Source organism: Apodemus sylvaticus, chromosome 20 (genome assembly GCF_947179515.1).
Source record: "Apodemus sylvaticus chromosome 20, mApoSyl1.1, whole genome shotgun sequence".
Lineage (NCBI taxonomy): Eukaryota > Metazoa > Chordata > Mammalia > Rodentia > Muridae > Apodemus > Apodemus sylvaticus.
Window position 1 is genome coordinate 22,471,971 of NC_067491.1, and position 18,483 is coordinate 22,490,453.

Sequence of the window (18,483 nt, forward strand, 5' to 3'; positions counted from 1 at the left end):
CTTTGTGTTTTCCTGTAGTGATTGTAACGTTCCAATACTTGGTTAAGATAGCCAATCTAATCTGAATTGCTTTCTATGCCCAGTGAGAGATATGGATCTAGTTTCACTCTTTTACAGATGGAAATCCAATTTTCCAGTACTATATTTTTAGACTCTGTCTTTCCTCCTAAGTTTGTGTTTTACTCCTTTATCAATAACTACCAGATGGCATAGCGCTATGGTGATAGAGCTCTCTATCTATCTATCTTTCTTTCTTTCTTTCTTTCTTTCTTTCTTTCTTTCTTTCTTTCTTTCTTTCTTTCTTTCTTTCTTTCCTTCTTTCCTTCTTCCTTCCTTCCTCTTTCTCTTTTTTGTTGTCCCATATGTCTATTCTGTATGCCTGGGCTTTGTTGTTACTATGACTGTAATATAACTCCAGATCAGATATCCGTGACTTCTCTATGATTGTTCAAACTGTTGCTTTGGTGACTTGGAGTTCTTTTGTATGTCCATAAGAATTTTAGCGACTCCAATAGTTCTGTGAAGAATATCGTTGAGATTGAAAGGGATTATGTGAAATCTGTAAACTGCTTTCAAAAATGCAACCATTTTCATACTATTAATTCTGCTATCATGATCACGGAAGGTCGTGGCTGTCTCTTCTTCAGTGGTTCTCAACCTTCCTAATGCTGCAACTCTTTAATACAGTTCCTCTTGAGGTGGTGACCCCCAACCATAAAATTATTTTTGTTGCTGCTTCATAACTGTAAGTTTGCTACTGTTATGAATTATACTGTAAATATCTGATATGCAGGATATCTGTCATGACCTACAGGTTGAGAACCACTGCACTACTGTTCCCTCCAATTTCTCTATTTTGTTGTCTGAGTTTTCATTGTACAGGTCTTCTGCCTTCTTGTTTAAGCTGATTCCTAGGTGGAATCTTTCTATCTCTCCATCTTTCTTTCTCTTTTTCCAGCCTACTGTGAATGGATTTTTCTCCCTTTCTCGGAAAGTTCAGAATTGGTATGTAGAGAATCTACTAATTTCCTATTATGCTATTTGTATGCTAATTTTGTATTATGCTACTTGTATGTTAATTTTTTATTACTTTACTCTGCTGAAGCTGTTACTATGTCCAGAAGTTTCCTGATGGAGTCTTCAGAATCTTTTAGGTATAAAATCGTGTTCACAAATAAAGATAATGCTTTTTTGCCTTTCCTATTTGTGACCCTTTCAGTTCTTTCTCTTATTTCATTGCCCATATAGGATTTCAAGTGGCATAGTGAATAAGAGCCAAAACAGTAGGCACCCCCATCATCCCACACTTCAGAAAGTATGCTTTCAATCTGTCATTGTTTAGTGTAGTGTTGGGCACAGCCAACATTATATTGTCATATATAGCCCGTGTTAAGGTGTGTTTCTAATGATCTTGATTCTTTGAAGCCTTTATTACAAAGGACTTTTGAGCTTTGACTCTTCTGCACTGATTGAGATGATCGTGTGAGGGTTCCTTACCTGTATTTCTGCACTGTATTACATTTAGTGACTCGTGTATGTTGAACCAACCATGCATCACTACACTGGAACCAACTTGGTTGGGGGTGTTTCATCACAGTGTGTGTTCTCTCAAATGTGTACTGAATTTTGTTTGTTGAAATTTTTATTCAGAATTTTTGCATCTAGGTTCATTTGTGAGAGAGATATATAGTTTTCTTTTTCTGTTGTGGCCTTCTTCAATTTGGGTGACAAAGTAATGCTGCCTTCATGAAATAGATATGGTACTGCTCCTTCCCTTTGGGTTTTATACAGTGGTTTGAGGTACTTTGGGGGTTTACATTTCCTAAAGGTTTGGTAGAATCTGGTATTGAATCTATCAATCTTGGGTTTTTCCTTGTTGGATAGAACTAATTTCCTAATCGAAAGAAAGGCAATTAAGTTGAAAACCACATTGAGTAAATGCATTAAAGTATTTAGACGCAAAGGAGTTTCTTACCTGCACCATGTGTCCTCCTGAGAAAGACCCACTGTGTGTAAAGCACCCAAGCTGTTGCACATGAAGCTTTTGCTAGAAGAGTGAAGACGTTGTATCAAGAGTGTGAGCGTGGGCCGTGCCCACAAGGCTCAGGCAGCTGCTCTGCTTCACGGCCTTTGCTGCTTCACGGCCTTTGCTGCAGCACCATTAGGCAGCCATATTGCAATGGGCATGGAGCAAACCTGCTATAGGAAGGAAGGAAGGAAGGAAGGAAGGAAGGAAGGAAGGAAGGAAGGAAGGAAGGAAGGAAGGAAGGAAGGGAGGGAGGGAGGGACAGAACGGCTGTGTTCATCTGTGAAGGACAGCCCATTCGCTGACAGATTAACATTATGATCTGCGAGATGATACCGGAATAAACATTCCCAACTTCGTTCTTGCAGCACCACAGGAAGGTAAGTGCAAGAATTATGGGGGTCTTGGGCCTGAGTATCTCATCCTATTCCTGAGAAGAATCTCATGCTTTCTAAAATTCAGACTTATAAAAGAATATTGTTACAAAGGCATTATGATAAATTACAATGAGCACATATTATTAGCACAAATTGGTGTTCAATAAAAAGACAAATAGTAATTTATAATTTCAAATACAGGAGCACTAGTAGAAGTTGTTCATGATGTCTTTGATGTCTTTTCCAAAGTAAAGGGTATTCTATTTCTTTATAGCTATTATTCTGTTAGTTCAGAAGAAGACAGAGATAGTATTCTTTTTTTTTTCTTAGATTTATTTTTAAAAAGTTTGGTTGGTCAAATTGATCAATAAAGGTTTTTTTGATGTGCTACCATTCAACAAAAATGCAGCATACCACAAAGAGTTAATCTTTTATAATCCAGAAATCTTCTCTCAAAACCAATATTAATTAAGTATTCTACAACAAATGCACTCAAGTAATCTAAACATGCAACCACTCAAGGCCAACTCTACAGGGCTTAATTACTGACATGTGTAACCACTTTATTGGCAATTCAGCATAAACATTCAAGCACAAACCTCTAGGGATGGAATGGTATACTTCTTATAATGAGTTCTGTTTTCCCTTTCCCATAAATGTATGTGGAACAAATCTTCATTCATTCATTTATTTACCCATGTCTCCCACAAGCAACCACCACCTCATCCCTTTGTGACAAAGTACCACCATCGTCGTCAGTATAAAATGGGTAATGTGGATGACACAGTTTAAAATGCAGGAATGATGACAGATAAATGCTAACTATTAAAAAATGTGATAAATGTTACTAGAACTGACACAGTGCAAAGAATATGCTAACCATGTCAGGAGAGGGCATCTGGGAAGAACCCTGGAGAAATAAATGTCAGAGATCCTATGTTTTCATTTCTCTCTGGCAAGACACAGATGGACCCCAAAGGGTAGACAGTGTGGCTATGTTCTGTTACTTTGAGTAATATATATATATATATATATATATATATAGAGAGAGAGAGAGAGAGAGAGTAATTTATATATATATATAAAACTTTTTATCAGTTCTTTCTGAGTTTTCTGGGTTTTTTTTTGGTTTTGGTTTTTTCGAGACAGGATTTCTCTGTATAGCCCTGGCTGTCCTGGAACTCACTCTGTAGACCAGGCTGGCCTCGAACTCAGAAATCCACCTGCCTCTGCCTCCCAAGTGCTGGGATTACAGGCGTGCGCCACCACTGCCTGGCTCTTTCTGAGTTTTGCATCAGAGCCCCACTCATCTCTCATTCCCTTGTAGCTATCCCTCAAAGCTGCAACCTACCCCCCCAAATAAAAAATACACACCAAAAGGAAAGAAAACAAAAAAAGCACAGAAATCATCTTATCATGTAATCTGTAGTATGTCACAATGCATCCTGCAGTATCTCTCTGTCCACACATCTTCACTTGCAAGGTTCGTTGTAATGAGTCATTGGTCTAATTTGAGGTCTTTGACTTCTGTGATACTGTTAGTATTTGTAGTGACTATTCCTTGCTGTCAGCTTGACTATATCTGGAAAGACCTACAATCTGGAACTGGAAGGCTCACCTGTGATCCTAATCTGGCGCCTGAGAGATACAAATTTCTAACCTGAATCTTGGCATGGAGATCTTGAGACATAGTGGCTATGAATTCCAGAAGATTAAGACAGGGAGATCTCAGAGTTCAAGGTCATCTAGGATTAAAGTTGTGGTGGCACACACCTTTAATCTGGGACACACCTTCTGCTGGAGACCTACATAAGGACACTGGAAGAAGGAAGATTCATTCTCTCTTCTTTGCCTGCTTGCCTTGTGGGACTGAGCGACTGCTATATCCTTGGACTTCCATCCACAGCTGCTGCTGACCATTGTTGGGGAGTTGGACCACAGACTGTACGTCATCGACAAATTCCCTTACTGTATAGAGACTGCCCATAAGTTCTGTGACTCTGGGGAACCCTGACTAACATAGTATTGGATTCTCACTGGGCCTCCTCCTGGTTGTTGCCTTGTGTTGTGGAGATTCTGCAGCTTTGGGACAGCAGGGCCCCGGCTCTTTCTTGCATCCCTGCCATTTGCAGACGATGTCGAGTTTGAGCCCTTGATCTGGGCCTGGGTGGTAGCTGAGGTAGCAGCCTGAGAGCTCGCCCTTATTCACACCGCCTGGATGAGCTCCCTACCCTGGCTAGGCCGCCCAATGCCACCATCAGCAGGAGGCAGGATCAGCTCTCCTGCCCTTGCTACCAGCTCATCTGTACCCACGCCGCCAGCTCCAGCTCCACTGTGCTGCCCAGTGTGGTCCACTCTAAGTGCTGTGGCCTGTGAGGGGCTGGGCCAGCTCTCCCGCTCGCTCTCACACCCTCAGAGCTGGCTCACCTGGGCCTTCACCCCAGGGCCAGATCCACTCTGTTGCCCGAACTACATACAGAGCTCCCTCTCCCAAGTGCCAGCTCACCCACTCTCATGACCCTGGGACAAGCTCTGTGCCTCAGGTGACAAGAAGAAAGGTGGGGGAGGGTATCACCCCCACACCCATGCCACCTCATGGCAGACAAGTGACAGGGCCAGCTTCCCCATGCATTGACCCTTGCAGCTAGCTCTCCTATGCCATTGTTAACAGGGCGAGCCCTACTGCTCCACCTAGGCCCAGTCCAGGAGAGGCTCATGGCCTGCTCTCCCAAGTGCTGAATCTGATGAGGAGCAGGGGAAGCTCTCCCATGCTTGTGACTCTTTGGGCCACTTTTCTGACTCCCAGAGGTAGAGAGGAGTGGCAGGGCATCAATTCTCTACCTGTGCCACCCCAGGACAGAAAAGAGGCAGGGTCAGTTCTCCCACACTCGTGCCCTTGGACTGGACTATCCCTACCCCTGTCCCAGCCACCAGGGTCATTCTATTGTGCTATCTGAGCAAGGTTCAGGGCCTTCTCTTCTGAACACCGTCAAAGGTGAGAAGTGAGGCCAGCTCTCCTTGGACATTCGCATGGTCTCCGATGGATGCCCTGGCCAGGGACATCATCGCTACGTTCTCTTGCAGTAATATGAACCGTGGGCATTGACACCAACCTACGCTGCTCTGTAGCCACAGACCCGGACATGACCCTCAAACAAGCAGCTCAAGCTGGCACCTCACCATGGTGCCGGGTGGCAGGGATGACCATTAACAGCGGCTCCTCTCCTCCCCGGAGTCTCCAGTTCCATCCACTTTACAGTGCTCAAGCTACTCCACTTCTCCTTCTCTCCCATCTGACCACCACACACTCACACACTGTGGTGGCTCCTGCTGCAGGCTGGCCACACAGCTGGCGGGCCCCTGGGTGACATCTTCTGTCCACACTGCATGGCTTGATGACAGGCGTGGCTCACCTGTGCCTCGTGCCAGAGGACAGGCTCGCAGTCCACAGTCTTTTGTCTGTCTTCCTCCTCTTGCCCTGCATGGCGGTAGGTGAGGAGGCTCTGTGTGTCTTGGCCTGGCCAAGGGGCAGAGGGCAGATCTGTGGGTGTCTTTCCTGCTTGTTCCACATAGCCTGGTGGCACACAGGTCTCTGTGCGTCTTCCTCCTGCCATACGGCACTGCAATCAGATATTTATATTAAAAATGTATAACAGTAGCAAATTTACAGTTATGAAGCAGCAATGAAAATAATTTTGTGATTGGGGGGGTCACTACAACATGAACTGTATTAAGGGGTTTAAGCATTAGGAAGGTTGAGAACCACTGATCTAGTGAGTAGTAGGCTCCTCATAATACCCCCTTCCCAAATACTTCTAAATTTTCTCTGTAAAAATCAGAAGAATAAGAGTAAGTTCCATAGATTAAGATCCGCTATGCTATGAAGAAAGAGAATGAGGAGCTGGAAAACATGCAGTCTCCATATTCAGTGTGACTCAGGGTAGCAATGGCTAGAAGCCTCGCTAAAACCAAAATGTAATAAAGGGTCTATACTTTGAACTATTTCGTTTTCTGTTAAAACTTCTCTTGCCTATGCCGGCCTACAGGGTGAACCTTTGACTATAGATTTGCCAACTAGAATCTCAAACAATCTTTCCCAGGTATCTTCTTGGTTAGCTTTTTCAGAAAAATCTCTTTCCTATCACCCAGACTGACATGAAATTCACTTTGTATCCCAGGCTGGCCTTGAACTCACAGCAGTCCCCATGCCTTAGCCTCTCAAGTGCCAGGGTCACCAGTGTGAACCACCAAGCCACTCCACTGCTATCAGAGGTGCACAGCTTAAAAGAAGGAGCTCGTTGAGTGAGGTGACCGCGAGCTCAGTCCAAGAGTTGCACAGTTTGTGGTCTGCTCTCACACATCCTCTGACAGGCAATCTTACAGAACGTATCCTCGTTGTCCTCTCAAGGGCCCCATACTGGAACAGTTCTCTTTACGCCCTGGTAGTTCACCAGTCATATAATGCTTATAGAATTATATAAATTATGACCAAGTAAACAAACTGAAGAACAAATCAAACTGTTATTAGCTATGTCTACAGTTTGAGAGGTGGTGGGAAAACACAAACAAACAAACAAACAAACCAGGGCTTGTTTCACAACTTCATTGTGCATATCTTGGATCCTCATTACGTGAAGGTCTGACTTAGAGATGGGACAAAGCTTGATGTCTGTCTGTCTGTCTGTCTGTCTGCTTGCTTGCTTGCTCAAAAGATAAATAAGGTCTTCCAATATTACCCAAACGAGATCCAAAGTTCTAAGCTGCAGTGACTGGCCTCAGTTTCCTGAGCACTTTGAATCTTATTGTCCGAGGAGTGCTGAGTGGTGCTTTTACGTCTGAATCACAGAACGTACTTCTGAGTTTCATGACACTGAAACAGTGTTTTCCCTGTCTTGTCTACACATGGGTCACCTGAGTCCCACCCAGTGTGGGCAGAGCAATACCCTGGAATCATGATTTTAAAAGCTGGCCAAAAGACAACAATGTAGCCTATAGCTTGACTGTTCCATGCTGATGGATGCTCAAGTCATTGTTTTGCAGAGGAAGGCAGAGTGTTCATTATTCATTACGCCACTGAGTGGGTGCTTATACTGAAGTTAGCTAAGGGACCTGACTTCCCTTGGGGTCAACAAACCAATGCTTTGTTTTCTTAAACTGGCTTCTGCTCTAAGACTTCTGATTTCCTCTATATTAGGATGTTTGATGCAGCGTGTACTATGAAAGCAACCGAGAGGTCATGGTTTATCCTTGCAAACGTGTCCCTGAGCTGTAGTACCGTTTTTTTGGGGTGATTGACTCCATAGTGATTTGGGTCCCTTAATATACAGTTGGGGCAGCTGCCACTTTTGTCAATGTTCTTTTATTGGAACATGTTCACATTCATCTATTACACATTACCTGCTGTCTATGGCTGTTTGGAGAATGTCACAACAAAGTATTGGCCCACGGAGACTAAAGCAGTTACTCTCCAGACCATAGCTGAAAATGTTAGCCACCAGCTCATGTGTGGAACCATCCATCAAAGCTCACAGTAAAACAGGCCTGCCTGACAGTTCCACACAACAGTTCTAAGGCCAGCTCTAAGAATCAACGGTACCTCTCAGCAATTCTGTTAATGATCTCTCTTAAGATCACTTAAAATATCTGATAGTGGATAGGAGGCCTTAAATGTTGGCCAGGATACGGTTCTAAATTCAGTGGCAAATTGAAACGTAGCCTAAAATTGAAGCCAGGTAGCAAAAAGAAATTGGGCTTGGATGAAACCCAGCTCTCAAGGCGATAGCGGTCCAGAGATGGAGTCCCTGCCCTAACTCTCCTTTGTGCCTTGGTGATGCTGAGCCACAGACCTCCCGAGCACAGGCGCAATCGCTACAGCCTGGGCTGTGAGCTCTCAGCAGGGGAGCTCCTGGGCACAGCCTCTCACACTATCCACACTCGTTCTACTAATTGATTGCCTTTTGTTTAGAGTCCAAAGTAGAACATTATCCTTTTCATCCATTTTCTCAGCAGTCTGCAAATGGACCGTTCGTTGTGTGTGAAGTTCTTCTTAAGTAACATTCAATCATCTTTCGTAGCAATTTCAGTGAGCAGTGTTCCCGGAGATGCTTAACAGCTTACTCTGCCTAGCGCCGGCCTGCGTGCGGCCTGGCCACTGCGTCCAGGGCCGCGCATGACAGACGGCTAATGATGGCGCTCTTTAAGCTTACAATTTCTTTAGATTTTCTTGACAGCGTTGAAAAATGAACAGCACCGTTAGCATTTCCACGAGCTATTCTTAAAGCTTCCTTTGTTCGGGCTGCATGAAATGAGAAGATAAATCAAACTCAACGCAGGGTTATTTGGGGAGGAGGGTAACACACACTCCATAAAGCTGTACTTCAGCATTAAATTTATATATTTATGCTTCTGTCTTTGAATGCATTTCACCAAAATCCCTGGCTTCAGCTATGGCTAGTATTAATAATTTAGATTCAAAGTTTCTCTGAATTATCAGGCTCTAAGAATCAAATTTATTGATTAGATTATTTATTATTATTTAGAATTATTATTTAGAATCTGGTTATTTACAAGTGAGATAAGAGGGGGGAGACAGCTAGGTGGAGAATTGACCACTGTTCTAGAGAACCCAGGTTCAATCTCAGCACCTACATGGCAGCTCACAACCATCTATAACTCCAGTTCCAGGAGATCCAATCCCTTCCTTTGGTCTCCACGGACATCAGGCACACAAATGGTATACAGACATATATGCATGCACACAAACTAAAGTAACAAAAAACTTTAATGAAAGAATCTAGGCATAAAAAGAAAGATACTGCATATTCTTCCTCATGAGTGGAATCTTTAAAATGTTAATTTTATGGGTGTAGAAAATAGGGCAGTGGTCACTAGAAACTGGGAATGGGGAGTGGGGAATGTGGTAAGCACTAATAATGGAAACAACCCACCCGGTTCACAGTAAGGCGGCTACAGTTTATTATTACCGTTATTGTTGTTATTGTTATTATAACTTACTAAAAGAAAGGAGCTAGACAGCCACCAACACAGAGATATTAAAAACATTGAAGACCATGGAAATGGAAATGACCCTGGCTTGACTATTACCCATTGTACAAATCATATGACATTATCGCGTGCTCTTATTAATGCGTCTACGTGTTGTGCATAAATGAAACAAAACTGACTGACACCACTGTGCTTACATGAAAATCCTCATGCATTTGATTTCGCTTTTGGCCCATTTCATAGTTATAATGGGTGAAAGACAAAAAGGACCTTCCTTGAGCAACCACTTTAAGAAAAGGTATCATCAATTATCCGAAGATGAGCAAGGCGGCTGCCTCAAGACAGTTGAGACGTCCACGGTACGAGGTGGTCTATTGAACCTTTAGACTGGAGATTGAGGAGAGGTATTGGTGGCCATCTCACAGCACAAGTGTCTGTTACCACAAAGGAAACACCAGACCAAAGGCAGCCTAGCAAGGATTGCTGTCATGGGTACCAGTTACTCACGCATGTACACCGCCACACACAGCCTATCCTTAAGCCCAAGAAGGTCCTTCTTTTCTGTCCTTTGTGCAGAAGGGCATGAGCGGTTCCCTGTGGCAATGGGACTGTGTTCCAGGAGCAAGTTTCAGCTCACCATCTAATCTAGGTACCTCCTCTTAAGTGAGGGCATACACAGCTAAAGGACAGCTTGGCCCTGGGTCACATTCCCGAGGGTTCTGTGATGCTGCCAAGAGGCCTTCTCATGCCCCATTCCTAGAAGAGCAGGACGTGTTGCCCACCCCCACCCCAAACCCACCCCTGCCCCGGCTTCTAAACAATTTTCTTATCTCAAATATCTCTCACTTCATCCATGGAAAAAAATATTACTGCTATCCCTTGATCTCAAGTTAGATATTAATTTCTAAGCAATTTGGCTGCAATGATTGCAGGAAATTCACTGGAACGTCTTGGACATGCCACCTAAGCAGTTAAGATTGCTCCTGATTGGAGCACTCATCTAACGGCGCCTTGGCATATAGCTTATTTCTGCACAACACCCGTTCCCACCGCATCATCTAGACGGGAAGGTTTTAGAGAAGTCACAGGAGACTGAGTACACATCCGCCTCTCAGCACCGCGATGCTTACATAAGCAAAACGTTTAAGTGGACAGTGAGTGCAGAGAGGACTGACAGCCTAAGGTGCTAGGGAGGCTTTGCAAAAGGAGGTGAGATTTGAATGGGCTCTTGCAGTTCACCAGGCAAAAGAAAGAATTTGGCACACACCACACACACACACCAAGCCAAAAGGACAGAGTGTACACAGGTAAATAGGCAAACCAAGCTGCCTGCGTGATCAGGCAGTGAGACTCCCACAGCAACTGGCTGTGGAGTAGGAGAAACTGGGTGAGAGAAGGAAGGAGTTCCACAAATGGCCCAAATCACATGGCCCTTGCTTCCTTCCTTCCCTCTCCATATATTCCCACCCTCCCCACAGCAGGAGACAGAAAAGAGACACCATGAATTTGCCACTTTATCTTCCGGCTGTTGGCGGTGATCTGGTGCAGGCGGTTGATTGTTGCACCTACAGTTTCCTAGGCTCCATCTTACTCCTCAGAGTCAGACGCTGTGGCACTAGAGTCTGGGCTTTCTAAGCCTAATTTGTAATCAATCACAGCATAGAATACAACAGTATATACAGCAAGTTATCTTTGTACATGGATGTGACTTCTTCAGGTGTGTGTGTGTGTATGTGTGTCTGTGTGTAAGAGAGAGAGAGAGTTCTGAATTAGTTAAAATACAAAATCTTTGAAGTCCTTCTGCTAAGCTGTGTGTGTGTGTGAAAGAGAGAGAGAGTTCTGAATTAGTTAAAATACAAAATCTTTGAAGTACTTCTGCTAAGCTGTGTGTGTGTGTGTGTGTGTGTGTGTGTGTGTGTGTGTGTGTGTGGTCTGAAGTAGTTGAAATAAAAAATCTTTGAAGTCCTTCTGCCAGGCTGTGGCATTTGCAAGAGGAAGAAGTGCTTATTCAAAGGTGAGAGGCTTCTCTGTCTTTGAAGCAATACTGGTGTGATGTGAATCAAACCATTCATGCAGAGAACAAAAGCACCTTGACTCCCCGGAACTGGCCAAGAGGGTTACTTAAACAAACAGGGAGGAGAAGAGATATGACAAAGGTCGCCTGAGGCAGAAGCATCCAGCTCCTCTGAGGCAGTGCCTAAGGCTGAACAGCTGACCCGGGCATGGGATTGATTACTCAGGGGGTAGTCAGGTGGTCACAGCATAAAGACACCAGATCTGTGACTTCAGTTCAGAGTGTGGTCTGGAAGTCCTTTTCAATATTTCCAAATATCTAATGGAGTACTCCTCTAAGTAAAGCTCAAAGAACAGAGATCTGGCCACCCAGACATGAGTGAGGACAGCACATGGTGAAAAAGTAGAAAGAGATTCCAGCCACGCGCCACGTTGTACTTGGGATAGCTCGGTGCCAGGCCTGGACATCTGTAGCTCCTTTAAGAAAATTATGTTGAGAGAACTGTATGTAAGAAGAATATTACTAAGTAGCCATCCAATTTCTCTGCTTCAGTTGCAACGACCAAGTATGGCAGGCAATTGACTAGCAAGAATGAAGAGACAAGCAATTATATAATGACCATTCACTTTGTAAAGTCAAATCCATCACGAAGAAGACACGTTCTTTTAAAGGGATCATATAGTAAAACTTTGAGATTAATTACCTTTAACTGATGATCTCTTCCATTCTCTGTTAAATAGCTTTGTCTAAAAACTTCTGAATGGAATTAATCCTGGTAGAAGTAATTTTCTCCTCTCTTTCTCCCTTACTCTTGTCTTCCACATGAACTGGTTTCTGAATAGAGAGATGTCAGTACTTGTCAGGTACCTGGTTCCCTGTAACGGAGCCTGGGATTCGAAAACTTCTCGAGGGAACAAAACATCAGAGACGCGGTGGCACAGTTCAAACAGGGATTCCAGAGCCAGTCGGGCTTAGGATTTGCCACGTAGTTCACATTTCCTTCTGATCCCCATTATCAGCAAAATGACTAAGTTCTGAAGACTTGGGAGAGAGAACTAAAATTTAATCCAGCACAGTTTAATAAATACAGAATAACATGAATCTGAGAACATATAAGATGAAAACAAGGAGTCTACCAAATTCAATAGGAGCTAAAATGTAATGGAAAAGTTGTAGGTATGCTTAGGGGCCAAGGAAACACATTTAATAAAGAACAACTGGGGATTGTAGACACCCCCCTACATGGATGGTGAAAAATCCTGAGTACAAAGCCATCACTACTCTCTCTGGCTATAAATTTACTGTTGCCCTGGCTAGTTTTATATCAACTTGACACAAGCGAGACTCACCTGAGAGGAGGGGACTCTAATTTAGAAAATGGTCGCCTTAAGATTGGGCTGTAGGTAAGCTTGTAAGGAATTTTCTTAATTAGTGATTGATGGGGGAAAGCCCAGGCCATTGTAGGTGGGGCCATGCCTGGGCTGGCAGTCCTGGGGTCTATAAGGAAGCAGGCGGAGCAAGTCTTGTGGAGCAAGCACGTGAGCAGCGCCCTCCATGGCTCCTTCAGATCCTTGCCCTGTTTGAGTTCCTGTCCTGACCTCCTTCAGTGATGGAAGGTTCAGAAGAATAATCCAAATAAACCCTTTCCTCTGCAAATTGCTCTTTCGTTATGATGGTTTATTGCAGCTATAGAAACCTTAACTAAGAAACTGTCGCTCAGGGTATATGCCCAGGAGTGGTATAGCAGGATCATCCAGAAGTGAGGTGCCCAGTTTTCTGAAGAACCGCCAGACTGATTTCCAGAGTGGTTGTACCAATTTGCAACCCCACCAGCAATGTTCCTCTTTCTCCACATCCTCGCCAACACCTGCTGTGTCCTGAGTTTTAAATCTTAGCCATTCTGACTGGTATAAGGTGAAATCTCAGGGTTGTTTTGATTTGCATTTCCCTGATGACTAATGAAGTTGAGCATTTTTTAAGATGTTTCTCCGCCATCCAAAGTTCTTCAGGTGAGAATTCTTTGTTTAACTCTGTACCCCATTTTTAATAGGGTTATTTGGTTTTCTGGGGTCTAACTTCTTGAGTTCTTTGTATATATTGGATATTAGCCCTCTATCTGATGTAGGGTTGGTGAAGATCTTTTCCCAATTTGTTGGTTGCTGATTTGTCCTTTTGATGGTGTCCTTTGCTTTACAGAAACTTTGTAATTTTATGAGGTCCCACTTGGCAATTCTTGATCTTAGAGCAAGTGATCTGTTCAGGAACTTTCCCCCTGTGCCAATGTCCTCAAGGGTCTTCCCCAGTTTCTTTTCTATTAGCTTCAGAGTGTCTGGCTTTATGTGGAGGTCCTTGATCCATTTGGAGTTGAGCTTAGTACAAGGAGACAAGGATGGGTCAATTAGCATTCTTCTGCATGCTGACCTCCAGTTGAACCAGCACCATTTGTTGAAAAGGCTATCTTTTTTTCCATTGGATGTTTTCAGCCCCTTTGTTGAGGATCAAGTGGCCATAGGTGTGTGGATTCATTTCTGGATCTTCAATCCTGTTCCATTGATCTGCCTGCCTGTCACTGTACCAATACCATGCAGTTTGCTTGGTAGTATTGCTTGAGGTCAGAAATACTGATTCCCCCAGAGTTTCTTTTGTTGTTGAGAATAGTTTTAGCTATCCTGGGTTTTTTGTTATTCCAGATGAATTTGAGAATTGCTCTTTCTAACTCTATGAAGAGTTGAGTTGGGATTTTGATGGGTATTGCGTTGAATTTGTATATTGCTTTTGGCAAAATGGCCATTTTAACTATATTAATCCTGCTGATCCATGAGCATGGGAGGTTTTTCCATTTTTTTTGAGGTCTTCTTCCATTTCCTTCTTCAGAGTCTTGAAGTTCTTGTCATACAGATCTTTCACATGTTTGGTAAGAGTCACCCCAAGGTACTTTATACTGTTTGTGGCTATTGTGAAGGGTGTCATTTCCCTAATTTCTTTCTCAGCCTGCTTATCCTTTGAGTATAGGAAGGCTACTGATTTGCTTGAGTTGATTTTATAACCTGCCACTTTGCTGAAGTTGTTTATCAGCTGTAGGAATTCTCTAGTGGAGTTTTTTGGGTCACTTAGGTAGACTATCATGTCATCTGCAAATAATGATGGTTTGACTTCTTCCTTTCCAATTTGTATCCCTTTGACCTCTTTATGTTGTCTAATTGCCCGAGCTAGTACCTCAAGTACAACATTGAAAAGATAAGGAGAAAGGGGGCAGCCCTGTCTAGTCCCTGATTTTAGTGGGATTGCTTCAAGTTTCTCTCCATTTAGTTTGATACTGGCTACCGGATTGCTGTATATTGCTTTTACTATGTTTAGGTGTGGGCCTTGAATTCCTGTTCTTTCCAAGACTTTAAGCATGAAAGGATGCTGAATTTTGTCAAATGCTTTTTCAGCACCCAATGAAATGACCATGTGATTTTTTTCTTTGAGTTTGTTTATGTAGTGGATTGCATTGATGGATTTCCGTATATTGAACCAACCCTGCATTCCCGGGATAAAGCCTACTTGATCATGGTGGATGATTGTTTTTATGTGTTCTTGGATTCGGTTGGCAAGAATTTTATTGAGTGTTTTGCATATACCCAGAGGATTCCCCAGCATGTAATAAGGATATATGCTCCACTATGTTCATAGCAGCCCTATTTATAATAGCTAGAAGCTAGAAAGAACCCAGGTATCCGTCAACAGAAGAATGGATGCAAAAAATGTGGTATATATACAAAATGGAGTACTATTCAGCCATTAGAAACAATGAATTCATGAAATTCTTAGGCAAATGGATGGAGCTGGGTTACCTAAGTGATATAACCCAGTCTCAAAAGAACACTCATGGTATGCACTCACTAATAAGTGGATATTAGCCTGGAAAACTGGAATACCCAAAACATAATCCACACATCAAATGAGGTACAAGAAGAACGGAGGAGTGGCCCCTGGTTCTGGAAAGACTCAGTGTAGCAGTATAAGGCAAAAACAGAACAGGGAAGTGGGAAGGGGTGGGTAGGAGAATAGGGGGAGGGAAGGGGGCTTATGTGACTTTCAGGGAGTGGGGGACCAGAAAAGGGGAAATCATTTGAAATGTAAATATATCGAATGAAATGAAAAAGAAAAAAAGAAAAAGAAAAAGAAATTGTTGCTCAATTGCAGTCAGGTCCTAGCAGTATTGCTAAGAGACATCTTCTCACAGTACCATCTTAAGTTACAGGCAAAAGTATATAGAAGATACATCTGATTCGTTAAAAATATCTACCAGGTTCTCCCCCCCCAAAAAAAAGCAAAAACAAAAAAATAAAACAGTAGCAGTCAGCTACTGACCCACATCACCATTGGGTTAATAGGAAGACTCAAATCAAATTCTGCCACAGATTCAGAATCCAATTCAAGAACAGAATGAACAGCTAGGAAGACCTTTATTCCCTTCACTGAAAATAGAGATTGCCTCAAATGCTTCAGCCAAACTTGATGCCCTTAATAGCAGAGCTTACTCCTGCCACCTATTTTGCTAGCAAGCTACTATTTCCAAACATTCCCATTATCATTATACTAATTAGACAAAATATCTGGTGTTAAGCTGACATAAAGATAGCTAGCTGTTTGCAAAAGCTGCCTGTGGAATGCGACCTCGCCAGTCAAACATGTACTGACAACACTTGGAGTATGAATTCTTGATCTGGGCTGCTGAACTCCCCTAGTATTCAGAATAAATTCACACACAGACACACACACACACACAGACACACACAGACACACACACACACACACACGCACACATATACACATGCACACACATATACATACAAATATATATACACATACACACATATATGTACACATATACATATATACATATACATATATACATACACACATATATACACATACATATATACATACACACACTTACACATACCCATCCACATATATACACACATATACATACCCATACCATACAAACATTTTCATATTGCTAATAAGCATATTTTAACAATAGGAAGATGTTAAATTAAATATAAAATTATGTACTAGGACAAAAATATATTCTCATATGAAGAAAGATATGTGTATTTGATAACACTTGCTCTTATAATAGTTCATAAAATTGATTCTATTACAATAAAAGATCAGTTTATTGATTCAAATTTAAAATACATGTTTAGGAGAGACTCAGCAGTTAAGTAGTACTGGTTGCTATTCTAGAAGACCTGGATTCAAATCTTAGAACCCACACATATCACCTAACAGTTGTCTGTGACTCCAGTTCCAGGAGTCCCCTTCTGGCCTCCAAGAATACAAGGTACATATGTGGGGCATAGGCATACATGTAGACAAAACACAATAAAATGAAATTGTGTTTCATTTTATTGTGTTTTGTCTACATGTATGCCTATGCCCCATACAAATGAAATAAAATAAATTTTATTTTAATAAAATAAATAACATGTTTGAAAAGTAGATTTAAATGTTTTAATCTAGATCAGAATCTTATTTTGTCCAGTACTCTAACTTTAAAAAGCTTTAAGTTTTGCTATATTTATAAATATACTTTTAAGGAAATTCTCCAGAAGTTTTAATAGTCAATGTCTTTCAGAAGTTTTCACATCTATAAGATTTCTAACTGTGATTAAAATGGTACTTAAAAGACTAAATTTTAAATAAGAACAAGTACTATTCAAGGACTCTATTAAAATGGTCATTACAGACTTCTAGACTAATAAAACATAATTTCCAAATTGAACTAAAACCCAGCAGAACTAAATTTTTAACGACGATTTTGTTCAATTGAATATTAACACTACCAGGGAAACCTCTGTGTGGTCTTTTCTGCATGTACAGTTTACCTCAGGGCCCCAAATTCAGCATTAACATCACAGAACAAAGATTCCTTCTCACAGGCTTGCAAGGGAGGTTGCTATAGTTACAATAAGCTTTTATAAGGTAGAATACTTCCCTTGGGATCTACCCAAAGAAGTGCAAAGGACCTCTCCATCCCAGGCTCTAGAACAGTGGTTCCTAGCCTATGGGTCAAGACCTCTTTAGCAAACTTCTATCTCTAAGAATTATGATTCATAATATTATGATTCATAACAGTAACAAAATCACAGTTATGAAGCAGCAATGAAAATTATTTTATGGTTGGGGGTCACCACAACAAGAGGAACTATATTAAAGGACATTAGGAAGGTTAAGAACTACTCTTCTAAAGAGAAACGGTGGTACCAAATCAGTACTTGAAGCTTAAAATACAGCTGTACAGATGGCCCTAATCTACAGAGGGAAAAATAAACTGAAACCAAGAAATTTGACTGGTCTCACATACCGTATAACCCAGAAAGAGAGCCGTGATTAGGTCTCTGCATCCTGATCCAGTGTTCTTTTTGACATTAATGAGCATTTTTTGAACTGCTTCCTACTAAGCAGGAAGTTATCCTGTCTCAGCAGACTCTGAGAATATAGCAGCCACAAAAAAACCTTAACTCTTTGGAAAACAGAAGTCAATGGTAAACACACAGATAACAGGGTTAGAGCTGGTACTAAATACCTTAAATCAGAAAGTGACAGATATTTATTGAGAAATGATAGAATAAATGATTGGATTTCTGGTTTTTGAAGTGAGGGGTGATGACGACAGACTCTTAGGACGTGTTACATCTACTTTAAGACCAGGAGAGAAGGTGCAGGGTACGCCTGTTCTGAAGGTGTATGGCATCGCAGGTATGGAATACACATCTGCTGTGGGCACAAATATTTGGAGTAGATGGACACTTAACCCAGGCTGACCTAAAAATGAGATTTCAAAGCTCGTCTCCTGGGGTCTTATGGACTCATCTGCTTAAGCGTCACAGTCTCTAATGTCAACCTCATTTTTAATTAAAACTTTCATTGAAAGAGAAAGAAGCTAGGAATAAGAAAAGGCCAGAGTGGGTCCCCTGGCTGCTGAAATTGCCCACAGCATAAAATAAGAGCCTCAAGGTCAAGGACCATTTAACCGAGCTTAGTAAAGATATTTCCAGACTCTCAAA